The sequence below is a fragment of the Triticum aestivum genome, chromosome 7A (assembly GCF_018294505.1).
Source record: "Triticum aestivum cultivar Chinese Spring chromosome 7A, IWGSC CS RefSeq v2.1, whole genome shotgun sequence".
NCBI lineage: Eukaryota > Viridiplantae > Streptophyta > Magnoliopsida > Poales > Poaceae > Triticum > Triticum aestivum.
In genome coordinates, this window is record NC_057812.1 from 258,150,593 (window position 1) to 258,162,351 (window position 11,759).

The following is an 11,759-nucleotide window of genomic DNA, read 5'->3' on the forward strand; positions in this document are numbered from 1 at the left end:
TGCTACAGCCCGGTTCACCGGAGTCCTGCTAGCCCAGCACTACTGCTCAGGACACTTGACTGGCCGGCATGTGTTTCACTTCGTTCCTTTGTCTGTCCCTTTGGGGAAATGTCACGCGGTGACTTCCGGAGTCCGGCCTAGCCTGCTACAGCCCGAGTTCCCCAGAGTCCTGTTAGCCTAGTGCTACAGCCTGGATTCACTCGCTGATGACCGACATGCTCGATGTGATTCATGTATGCCTGTCCCCATAGGTCTGTGCCACTTTGGGTTCACGACTAGCCATGTTGGCCCGGGTTCTCTGTCATATGGATGCTAGCGACACTATCATATACGTGAGCCAAAAGGCGCAAACGGTCCCGGGCCATGGTAAGGCGACACCCGTGGGGATACCGTGCGTGAGGCCACAATGTGATATGAGGTGTTACCGGCTAGATCGATGCGACTTGGAATCGGGGTCCTGACAGCGTTGGCATCAGAGCCGGACTGCCTGTAGGTTCGTTGAGCCAAACTGGTCGATGTCGAGTCTAGAAATGCTTTTGTTATATGTAGGGGAATTGTTTGAGGGAGGGAACGTAAGGCTCTTTTACTCCTTTACCTTATGCCCTTTGATCTGAGTCATTCTCTTCTCATTCAACGTGGGTTAAGGACTAGGCTCTCTTCTTCTATCAGGTTCACGTGTTACTAATCCGTAGCAGCTTATAGGATTGTTGTTACCAGCCACAGTATAGTTTCTACTACTTTTAGTATGTTGCCAGTTGAATCAGAACCTTGATATGATGTTGTTGAGTGATATTGCAAACTGTTGTGGATGTCTCAAATCTTTTTCTGAGCATTTACAGCCATTATGCTGTCCGATTTCCCCTAGAAAATTCTAATGCCTTTGCATTATTCTGTGCTTTCAGATGGCCACCCATTCGCAGAATCAAGTGGTTCGTCTGACCTGGTGCCTCGATGTGCCCGGCCACACGGCCATGTTGGTTTGAGTGATGGTCGAGTCAGGTTACTGGTGGTATCCGGAATATACCGTCGAGGAGCAGTTCAGAGACTTCAACCAGAGCCAGTACCTCTGTACCGTCAGGATATATTCCTCTTATCCTGGAGCCACTGAGCCCCTTCACTGTTCCTATGGACTTGGGGTCACTATTGAGATGTCTGTGCAGGATGCAGCCTATTCAATGATGACTATCATTCGAGCCAGGACTGCCTTGCTACAGAACACCGACTTCCGTTACATGCCAGCCTCACTTCCTGGAGCAGAGGGTACTATCAGGCTTTGTACTATGACTCTTCACATGAGGAGTCACTACTCCGCACCACTGCCGAGATGCTCGAGGATAAGGACCGCGAAAATCGGGCCTTGCGTATGGAGCTTTTCCACACTCTTGCTGATCATTGGGCCACTTTGACTCGGTTTGCACCTGCGGTGGAGGCAGGATACATGGACATGAGGGACCTGTACCCTGTACGGTCTGGATTGCCGGATTGTATGGAGTGGCGCGATGTAGGAGGCATCACCCCTCCTCGTGGTCCCCGTCTGCCACCACCTGTGGGACCGAGGCCACATCCGAGTCCCTATGGTCCGAAGGCTCCGCAGGACCGTCTGTTCCCAGATGATCATGTTCCACTTCCAGGCTTTGGTGGCGACTTCTATGAGGATTACTACGGAGCCGTCTGAGCTAGTAGTAGTTTCACTAGTATTGTAAAAGTTGTATTCTCCACAGTCCTGCGTGACCGTGGGATATGACTTGGTGTGTATCACGCTCCGGAGGTGTAGAAAAATAATGTATAGGAGCTTGGAATGCCTTCGATGAGATGTAATGTCTTTCACCGTAGTTGTACTCTAGCATGGGCTTGTACTAAACTATGTACGGTGTGTATGACCAATGGTATATATATGGCAGTTTCTATATTACCATGTCATGCAATGAACATCCTAGCATTCCATGTTAACCATTACATTCTGCACTTCCTTGCTAAGTTTGTGCCATCCTTATCTAAACCATTGTCTTGTTTTCTCCTAGGATGGTCAACACCCGCAGCAACCCTGCTGCCCCGGAGCAGGGGGAAGCCAGTGCAGCTAGGGGTGAAAATCTGCCTCACCCGCCTTCTCTGGCCGAAGTGATGCTGGAGGTGGAAAGAAACAAGCGTGAGACTAACCGCTTGCTGGAGCGGATTGAGCATAACACTGCACGCCATCAGCGAAATGACTTGGTGTCAATCAATGACTTCATCAAGTTGTACCCACCAAAGTTTAATCATTCCGTCGAGCCCCTCGACGTGGATGACTGGCTCCGCAGCATCACACACAAGCTACGCTCTGCCAACGTAGCCGAAGCTGATAAGGTTACCTATGCTGCCTATCACCTCGAAGGCCCTGCTAGCCTTTGGTGGGAAAACTTTGAGGCTATGCGCCCGGTCGGCCAAATCACTACTTGGGCTGAATTTAGTGAGGCTTTCCATGAGCATCACATCCCGGAAGGTCTCATAGATCGCAAGAGGGAAGAGTTCTGCAATTTCACCCAAGGAAAACTGACTGTGGATGCATATAGTCATGAATTTGGGAATCTGGCACGATATGCTCCTGAAGAGGTATCCACTGATGCTAAGAAGCAGGCAAGGTTCCGCAAGGGACTTAGCCCCGAGCTTCGTCGCGATCTTCGTCTGCACGAGTGCACCTCCTTTCAGAAGTTGGTCAATAAAGCCATCAGTGCTGAGACAGGCCAGTCTGACTATGACGCTTCACGCAAGCACTCTCGTGATTTTGGTTCCTCATCCGGCTCGGGATCTCAGAAGCGCCGGTGTGGATTCCAAGCACGGCACTGCCACCCAGGTTCATTCCAAGGCCATCCTTTGAGGCGCCTCGCCCCAACCAGCAGTTTGCACTGCCCAAGCCCTATGGTAGCCCCGCTGCTAATGCTGCTCCACACCCCAATGTTGTGACATGTTTCAAGTGTGGAGAGCCGGGTCACTACAGTCGAGAGTGTCCCCAGAACAACAACCCCAATCAGTCTGGAAAGTCCGTTGGCCGTTGTGACGCCCGGATAATTAAGCTACAGTAACCCTCTGCTAATGATGCCACGTCACCTCGATTACTGTTGCTAATCTCGTGTTAGTTCAGAACCGATCCAAATTCAACTTTAAATTAAAGTCAACTGATAAAGTTTCAAACATTAAAACTAAAATGTTCTAGAGGTGGCAAATAATCCATAATAAATATTGGAGGAGAAACCACATTTTTATAATGTGTTTACATGTTCAAAAATTAATAAAACATTGATTTAAATGTTTAATTAAATGCCTTTTATTTATTTTGAAATACTAAACTATTTTATTTAGTAGTCAAACTTGTTATTGCAGAGGCTTAAATTACAACACTAATTTAGGTGCCAATTGTGTATTTTACAAAACAAAAATGAATTGAACAATAAATAAAATAGAGAAGAAAATAAGTAAAACGGAAAACAAAACTAAAATAAGAATAAAGGCCACCCCCTCTCACTCATGGGCCTCGGCCCACCAGGCCACCACCCAGGCCGGCCCATCCGCCCCCACTCCCCCTTTAACCCCCGAAACCCTAACCCCTATCGCCCATGACTTCCACTGCCCCCCACGCCCCCCTCATCTCCTCCCTCTCCCCCGATCTGGATCGGGAGGGGGCGCACGCCCGATTCTGCCGCCGCTCGACGCAAACCCCTCCCATCCCCGTCCACGCCGGCGTCGTTCCCTCCTCGACCTCCTCTTCGCCAGACCCCGCCGGAACTCATCGCGCCGCCGCCTGCCATCGACGCCGCCGCCCCATCGCCCGACCCTGACGCCTCACCGCCCAATGCAGCCCCGCCGCGCCTCCGTCCTCCTCCGCGGCGACACCTTGCCGGCGCCGCCCCACCACCTTACCTCGCCGGCGCTGCTTCGCCGCCGGACCGCCCCGTCTCCCCCGCCTCTAGTTCGCCCAGCGCCGCCGGACGTCCTCCCCTGCCTCCCCATGCACGTCATCGAGCTCGATGTGAGCTCCCGCATCCTCCTGGCCTCTCCCTTCTCCTCCTCGTGCCCTGTAGCCATCGAACCATCAAGCGCCGCCCGGAGCAGCGTCGGCAGTCGGCAGTCGTCGTTGCTGTCATGACCCCCCCCCCCCCCCCCCCCGCAGCCTCCTGCTTGCGCCTGCTGATGCGCGTCATCGCCCTCGTCCTGTAGCAGCACGCGGCGGACCAAATGGTCGCCGTAGATGGCCGCTAGGGCCACGCTGCTGCCCCTGTAGATCGTCGCCGGCGTGCGCACCCAGCGCCCCCTCGGGCACGCTCCCGTCCGAGTGCTCACCCGCTGCCCAGCGCCCGCTTGGGTGACGCCCGCATCCGAGCGCCTAAAGCCGATAGGCCCCTCTGGGCCACTGACATGGGGGGCCCACCCCCAGAATGTTATAAAAATTAGAAGAAAATAAATAAATTTATTAAAAGTATTAATTAATAATTAATTAGTGAACTAATTAAGTTAACTAATTCTGTTTAACTAAACTAAATTAAAATCAGTTAACCTAATAAGATAATTAAGCTACTTAGCTTTGTTTAATTAATTCCGAGGCAATGACGATTGGGACCCACATGTCTGTTGACTGAGTACATCACGCTGACATCATAATTACATTTAATAATAACCGTTTAGAAATTGTTTAAAAACTTTGAAAATTAATATAAAATAATTCATAACTCGGATGAAAAAACTTTGTACATGAAAGTTGCTCAGAACGACGAGGCGAATCCGGATACGCACCCCGTTCGTCCGCCACACATCCCTAGAATAGCGAACATGCAACTTTCCCCCTCCGATTCATCTATCCAAAAACGCGAAACACCAGGGATATTTTCCCGGAAGTTTTCCCCCTTCACCGGTATCACCTCATATCGTGTTAGGGCACCCCTAGCACCGCTACTTGTCTTGTCATGCATCATTGTGCTTCTGTTTGCATTATATTCATTGTTTCTTCCCCCTCTTCTCTCTGATAGACTACGAGACCGACGCCGCTGCTATCCAGTACGACTACGGTGTTGACGACCCCTCTCTCTTGCCAGAGCAACCAGGCAAGCCACCCCCTTGATCACCAGATATCGCCTACTCTCCTCTATACTGCTTGCATTAGAGTAGTGTAGTATGTTACTGCTTTCCGTTAATCCTATTCTCATGCATAGCCTGTCATTGTTGCTACAACTGTTGATACCTTACATGCAATCCTAAATGCTTAGTATAGGATGCTAGATTATCATCAGTGGCCCTACACTCTTGTCTGTCTGCCATGCTATACTACTGGGCCGTGATCACTTCAGGAGGTGATCACGGACATATACTATATACTTTACACTGTTACATTACCGGTGATACTGTTTGGAGATGGGGGCTGAAGGGGCAGGTGGCTCCATCCAGGTAGTGGTGGGCCTGAGTTCCTGACGGCCCCCGACTGTTACTTTGAGGCGGAGCGACAGGGCAGGTTGAGACCACCTAGGAGAGAGGTGGGCCTGGCCCTGGTCGGCGTTCACGGATACATAACACGCTTAACGAGATCTTGGTATTTGATCTGAGTCTGGCTACTGGCCTATACGCACTAACCATCTACGCGGGGACAGTTATGGACACTCGACGTCGTGGTATCAACCGAAGCCTTCGTGACGTCAGCGACTGAGCGGCGCGCGCCGGGTTGGACCGCGTAACGCAACTTCCTTTGTAATGGAGGTTGCTAGGTCTGCTCATCGGCCGCGTACGCAACGTGCAGGTGTGCAATGGGCGATGGGCCCAGACCCCTGCGCCATAGGATTTAGACCGGCGTGCTGACCTCTCTGTTGTGCCTAGGTAGGGCTGCGACGTGTTGATCTTCCGAGGCAGTGCATGACCCAGAAAAGTGTGTCTGGACAAAGGGGATCGAGCGTGTTGGGAAATGTGGTGCACCCCTGCAGGGAAGTTAAACTATTCGAATAGCCGTGATCTTCGGTAATAGGACGACTTGGAGTTGTACCTTGACCTTATGACAACTAGAACTAGATACTTAATAAAACACACCCTTCCAAGTGCCAGATATAACCCGGTGATCGCTCTCTAACAGGGCAACGAGGAGAGGATCATCGGGTAGGATTATGCTATGCGATGCTATTTGGAGGACTTCAGTCTACTCTCTTCTACATGCTGCAAGATGGAGGTTACCAGAAGCGTAGTCTTCGATAGGACTAGCTATCCCCCTCTTATTCCGACATTCTGCAGTTCAGTCCACATATGATACCCTTATTCCATTTGATACCAATGCATACATATGTAGTGTAGCTCCTTGCTTGCGAGTACTTTGGATGAGTTCTCACGGTTGCTTTGCTCCCTTTTTCTCCCTTTCTATACTTGATTGTTGCGACCAGACGATGGAGCCCAGGAGCCAGACGCCACTGTCGATGACGACTACTACTACTCGGGAGGTGCCTACTACTACGTGCAGCCCGCTGACGACGACCAGGAGTAGTTTAGGAGGATCCTAGGCAGGAGGCCTGCGCCTCTTTCGATCTGAATCCCAGTTTGTGCTAGCCTTCTTAAGGCAAACTTGTTTAACTTATGTCTGTACTCAGATATTGTTGCTTCCGCTGACTCTTCTATGGTCAAGCTCTTGTATTCGAGCCCTCGAGGCCCCTGGCTTGTAATATGATGCTTGTATGACTTATTTTATTTGTAGAGTTGTGTTGTGATATCTTCCCGTGAGTCCCTGATCTTGATCGTACACGTTTGCGTGTATGATTAGTGTACGATTGAATCGGGGGCGTCACAAGTTGGTATCAGAGCCGACTGCCTGTAGGAATCCCCCTTCCACACTCCTTGGCCGAAGTCGAGTTTAGTCATCACAAAACTTTTACTAACATGGTTGTGTGTCTTACGGGCCCACGTCGCCATTCGGTGGTATTAGGATCCTTTATTTCTCGTCTATGCTCTGGGACTCTAATCTCTCTTCTATTTGGGTTAAATGATTTTACGAACTCTAACTCTAGGTTCTCGTAATTACTTCCTCCTGGAGAGCCCCTCACTCCAGATGATTGCATGGTGCGTCGAAGAATCCGAAGATACTCTCCGATGTTCTCTTAAGACTTTATGGCATTGCTTTTACAACTCCCTTCCATCGATATACCCTTATGGATAACTACCTACAATTGTCGTTCATACCTTCATCCTCAGTAGCTCTTGTTATTACAAGATGCCCTAAATTGCTCTTCGTTCTTCCGAAAATCCTTTAAGCTTACTGCCTTGCAGTTCTTTACCACATGAATACCCCTATTGAAAATTCCTCGCACTTATTGAGTATCTGTTCATCCCCAGTTGTTCGTATGCTTCATAAGATACTCTGAAATACTATCCGACCTTCTGAGCATCCCCTTCAAACTATTGCTCTGCAAATACTTGTATGCTTACATTATGGATGCTCCCATATCATTAGCAATATTCACTAATATCTTTTGACATCGTCATTTTGATCCTATTGATTCAATATGTGTGCGAATGCACACAATCATCTATCAACCCTTCTAAATTATCTTTCCGGCTCAGATGTCATTTTGAACATGAGCTGGTTCTTGACCAATTAATGCCTTGATCGGTTGTGCTTCTAAGTCTATTGAACTTATTCATTTTCAACCAGAACGATTGCTTCTGATCCCTTGATTTGGAAATCTTAATTCCTTTGCCTTTGAGCTTTTATTTAGTTAGTTGTTTCTATAATAAAATGCCTTTGCATTGTTTCTTCTATTGGTGGTGTGCAAATGCTCACATCAACTCCATTATGGACCGTCAGATCCTGTGTTGAATTTTCATCCGACAGTGTCCCTTGTATACAAAAACCTCGAGAAGTTCTTTCCCTGATACATAATGCCATTGGTAAATCCTATTCTGTGATTGGCCAACCATGCTCTACTTTCGAGCTGGTGATATTTACTATTGAATCTTGTGGTATATGTTTCCATGATGCCCCGATGGGTTGAACCTACGCCTTCCCTAATCTGTGTGAACCTGAAAGATTTCGCGGAACATACTTATCTAGTATTGCACCAAGTAAAACTTTCCACAACTAATGTCATTTTCGAAAGGCGAGAGGTGAATGGAAGGTTATACATTGAAGAAGTGGGAGTCGACCTTGAACTTTGTGTTCATGCCCATGGATACGATGTAGATCTTATCATTAAAGCTTCTCTTAAATTAATTATTCCTTTGGTATAAGTTCATCTTATATCTAGGGTCTGGTCTTTTGCAATCGTGGTTCCGACCATGCTCTCCTTTAAATACCATTTCTCGTGCAAGTTTAAGCACTTGTCTTCTGCAGAGCAATACCCCAGTCCAACCTCTACTTTGATCTTTCATCGAGTATGACCCATGGTATCTCGAGAATATCAAAGAACTGTGTTGCTCCCTAAGAGTCTTCATCTAGTATTGCTTCTTACCGATTTCAGATTTCCCCCGGGTTCTGGGTTGTCATCAACCGAGAACACCGATATGTGAACCGATTCCGCATTCCGGTTCGATAACCCCAAGTAATTTTCGTTGCTTACGAGTTTAATAATCCTTCAAGTCATTCCTAGCCTGATCGGCTATATCATTATCGTGCTAAATTTTAACTGTGCTACCTGGTCCTTCCCGGAGCACAATTTTTGACGATGAGCTAAGCTTACGTCGAACTTCCTCATCATATCATTTCTCTTTGAACAGCAAGCTTGGTTTGGAGTTTGTGCCGTACCCTCGGTTCCATTAACCTATCGCTTCATCATTCCTTTGACTTGATGTCATCAACGATCGATTACATCTTCATGAAATCTCTCGACAAATGTGTCATGATCATCATCGGCATTCGGAGCTCTTCCAGAATATCAGTCGAATTCTTGATGAGAAATACCATCCTTGCCCTTGATGATTTGTGTTATCATCGACCACTTTATTGCCTTCCGTTCAACACAAACTTGTTCGTGTTTCTAGCAACCCTAAGTTAATGGTCGATAATTCATTCTTAGACTATTGGTTGTTGAATCACCTTTCTAACATTAATCATGCTACCTAAGACCATATTTTGGGTGCACTTTTCAACCAGTTCTTAATTGTGTATGTTTTCCTCGAGCATGCATCCTTATATCATTTGATCCGACAAATGTTATCTCCTTGTTCACATAAGTGTGGAAATCCATCTTTTGAAAATCTCAATGAATTGTCGTTGAGTTCATCAGCTACCTCTTCATCCTCTCCTTGGTTTTAATGGTTAACTCTTGTTTCGGAACTCGCTTCCATAGTACATTTCCCAAGAATCTTACAATGTCGTCTCGTCAATTGTGTCGCACCTTTTCTTCTCAGGCATCCTGAGTATGAGGTATCCGGACACCAATCAGATCTAAATCTCGGTCATATATGATGGTTGGAACACTTTCCAAGAGTCAAAACATTGGTCTTTATATGACCCGGTAAGGTGATGTCATGCCTAGCACACCTGGCCGGAGGACCTATCGTTATACTTTCCATCTTAGCAAGGTTAACTATTCTTCCATGAGGAAATTGTGAGACTTATTCTATAAGTTGTTCCTGATGAATCCTTCGTATATCCAAGTCCGACCTTTGCCTGAAGACCATGTCAATGCTATCTGAAAGCATGTCTGTGGTACTCCGATTTTCAACAAGAACATTTGAAGCCCAGATGCTAAATGTTTCCTGCTCAAATATCCAAACACCGCTGTATGGGTAAAGTCATGAAATTTCGGTCACCTTACCTAAAGAGTTTTTTTACATTATATCCTAACATGGATAGCATGCCCTGCTTGTCCTTGGGAAGGATATACCCTTGAAATATGTGTTTAAACACATTTTCCTTTCCATTGTTTTGTTTAATCTGATAATCATATTTTTTCCTTTCCATTGGTTGGTTTAACGTTTCTTGTGATCTATATGATCTAAGCAGTAATATTCTCCTGCTTATGTAAACACCTTGGTGTACAATTCTGTCATCAAGACCCTGTTACTATTATTGATGACATTCCGGTAGCCATCGATGGACGAGAACTTTGCCTGTTGGTCCGCCTCGTTCAACAAGTAGGAAAATGGTTCTCTTCGTGCCTCACCCTTGGTACCCGAGTTGTTGCCGACAAGTCGATAGGCTACCCTCTGACATGCCTTGCTATCATGACCATGCAAGATGTCACCGCTCCTCCTACTTTTAACCCACATGGTGGGCCCATAACTCACAGTTCCACATGATCGAAACCTGACTCTCCTGTACACCATCCTATTCCCAAAGTTATTCCTCGCGCGTGGCCTCGTATGTAATTCATGGGCCACCGTCCTAGTGACCAATTCTGGTATTAGACACAATACTTATTCCCATTGCTATGACCCCAATCACGTTTTGTTTCAGGCAATGAACGATTGCCTATCCTCTCGAAACTTCTTATTGCACCGTCTTACTTGCTCTCGGTGTTTTCTGAAGTTCCAATTCGAGAGTTACTTTCCGCCACCTTCCCCGATGTTATCGACCAGATAGTCAACCTTGTGGAGGTCCATTCTCCTGGAATACCCCCCCCCTTTATTCTTTCGTAAGTACGATGGAGTTCCCGAAGAAAGATGCCGACTTCATCAAGATGACCTGAAGCAGAGAAATGAAGACGTGAATGTAATGGATTGACCTCTTCGAGAAGAGCAACCAAGACCGAGAACACTCGCTAGAAATTCGTAACAAGAACCTTCCCCCTTTACTCCGCCTCTTAAATCTCGGGACGAGATTTCTTGTAGTGGAGGAGAATTGTGACGCCCGGATAATTAAGCTACAGTAACCCTCTGCTAATGATGCCACGTCACCTCGATTACTGTTGCTAATCTCGTGTTAGTTCAGAACCGACCCAAATTCAACTTTAAATTAAAGTCAACCGATAAAGTTTTCAAACATTAAAACTAAAATGTTCTAGAGGTGTCAAATAATCCATAATAAATATTGGAGGAGAAACCACATTTTTATAATGTGTTTACATGTTTAAAAATTAATAAAACATTGATTTAAATGTTTAATTAAATGCCTTTTATTTATTTTGAAATACTAAACTATTTTATTTAGTAGTCAAACTTGTTATTGCAGAGGCTTAAATTACAACACTAATTTAGGTGCCAATTGTGTATTTTACAAAACAAAAATGAATTGAACAATAAATAAAATAGAGAAGAAAATAAGTAAAACGGAAAACAAAACTAAAATAAGAATAAAGGCCACCCCCTCTCACTCATGGGCCTCGGCCCACCAGGCCACCACCCAGGCCGGCCCATCCGCCCCCACTCCCCCTTTAACCCTCGAAACCCTAACCCCTGTCGCCCACGACTTCCACTGCCCCCACGCCCCCTCATCTCCTCCCTCTCCCCCGATCTGGATCGGGAGGGGGCGCACGCCCGATTCTGCCGCCGCCCGACGCAAACCCCTCCCATCCCCGTCCACGCCGGCGCCGTTCCCTCCTCGACCTCCTCTTCGTCAGACCCCGCCGGAACTCGCCGCGCCACCGCCTGCCATCGAAGCAGCCGCCCCATCGCCCGACCCGGACGCCTCATCGCCCAATGCAGCCCCGCCGCGCCTCCGTCCTCCTCCACGGCGACACCTCGCCGATGCCACCCTACCACCTTACCTCGCCGGCGCCGCTTCGCCGCCGGACCGCCCCGTCTCCCCCGCCTCTGCTTCGCCCAATGCCGCCAGACGTCCTCCCCGGCCTCCCCATGCACGTCATCAAGCTCGATGTGAGCTC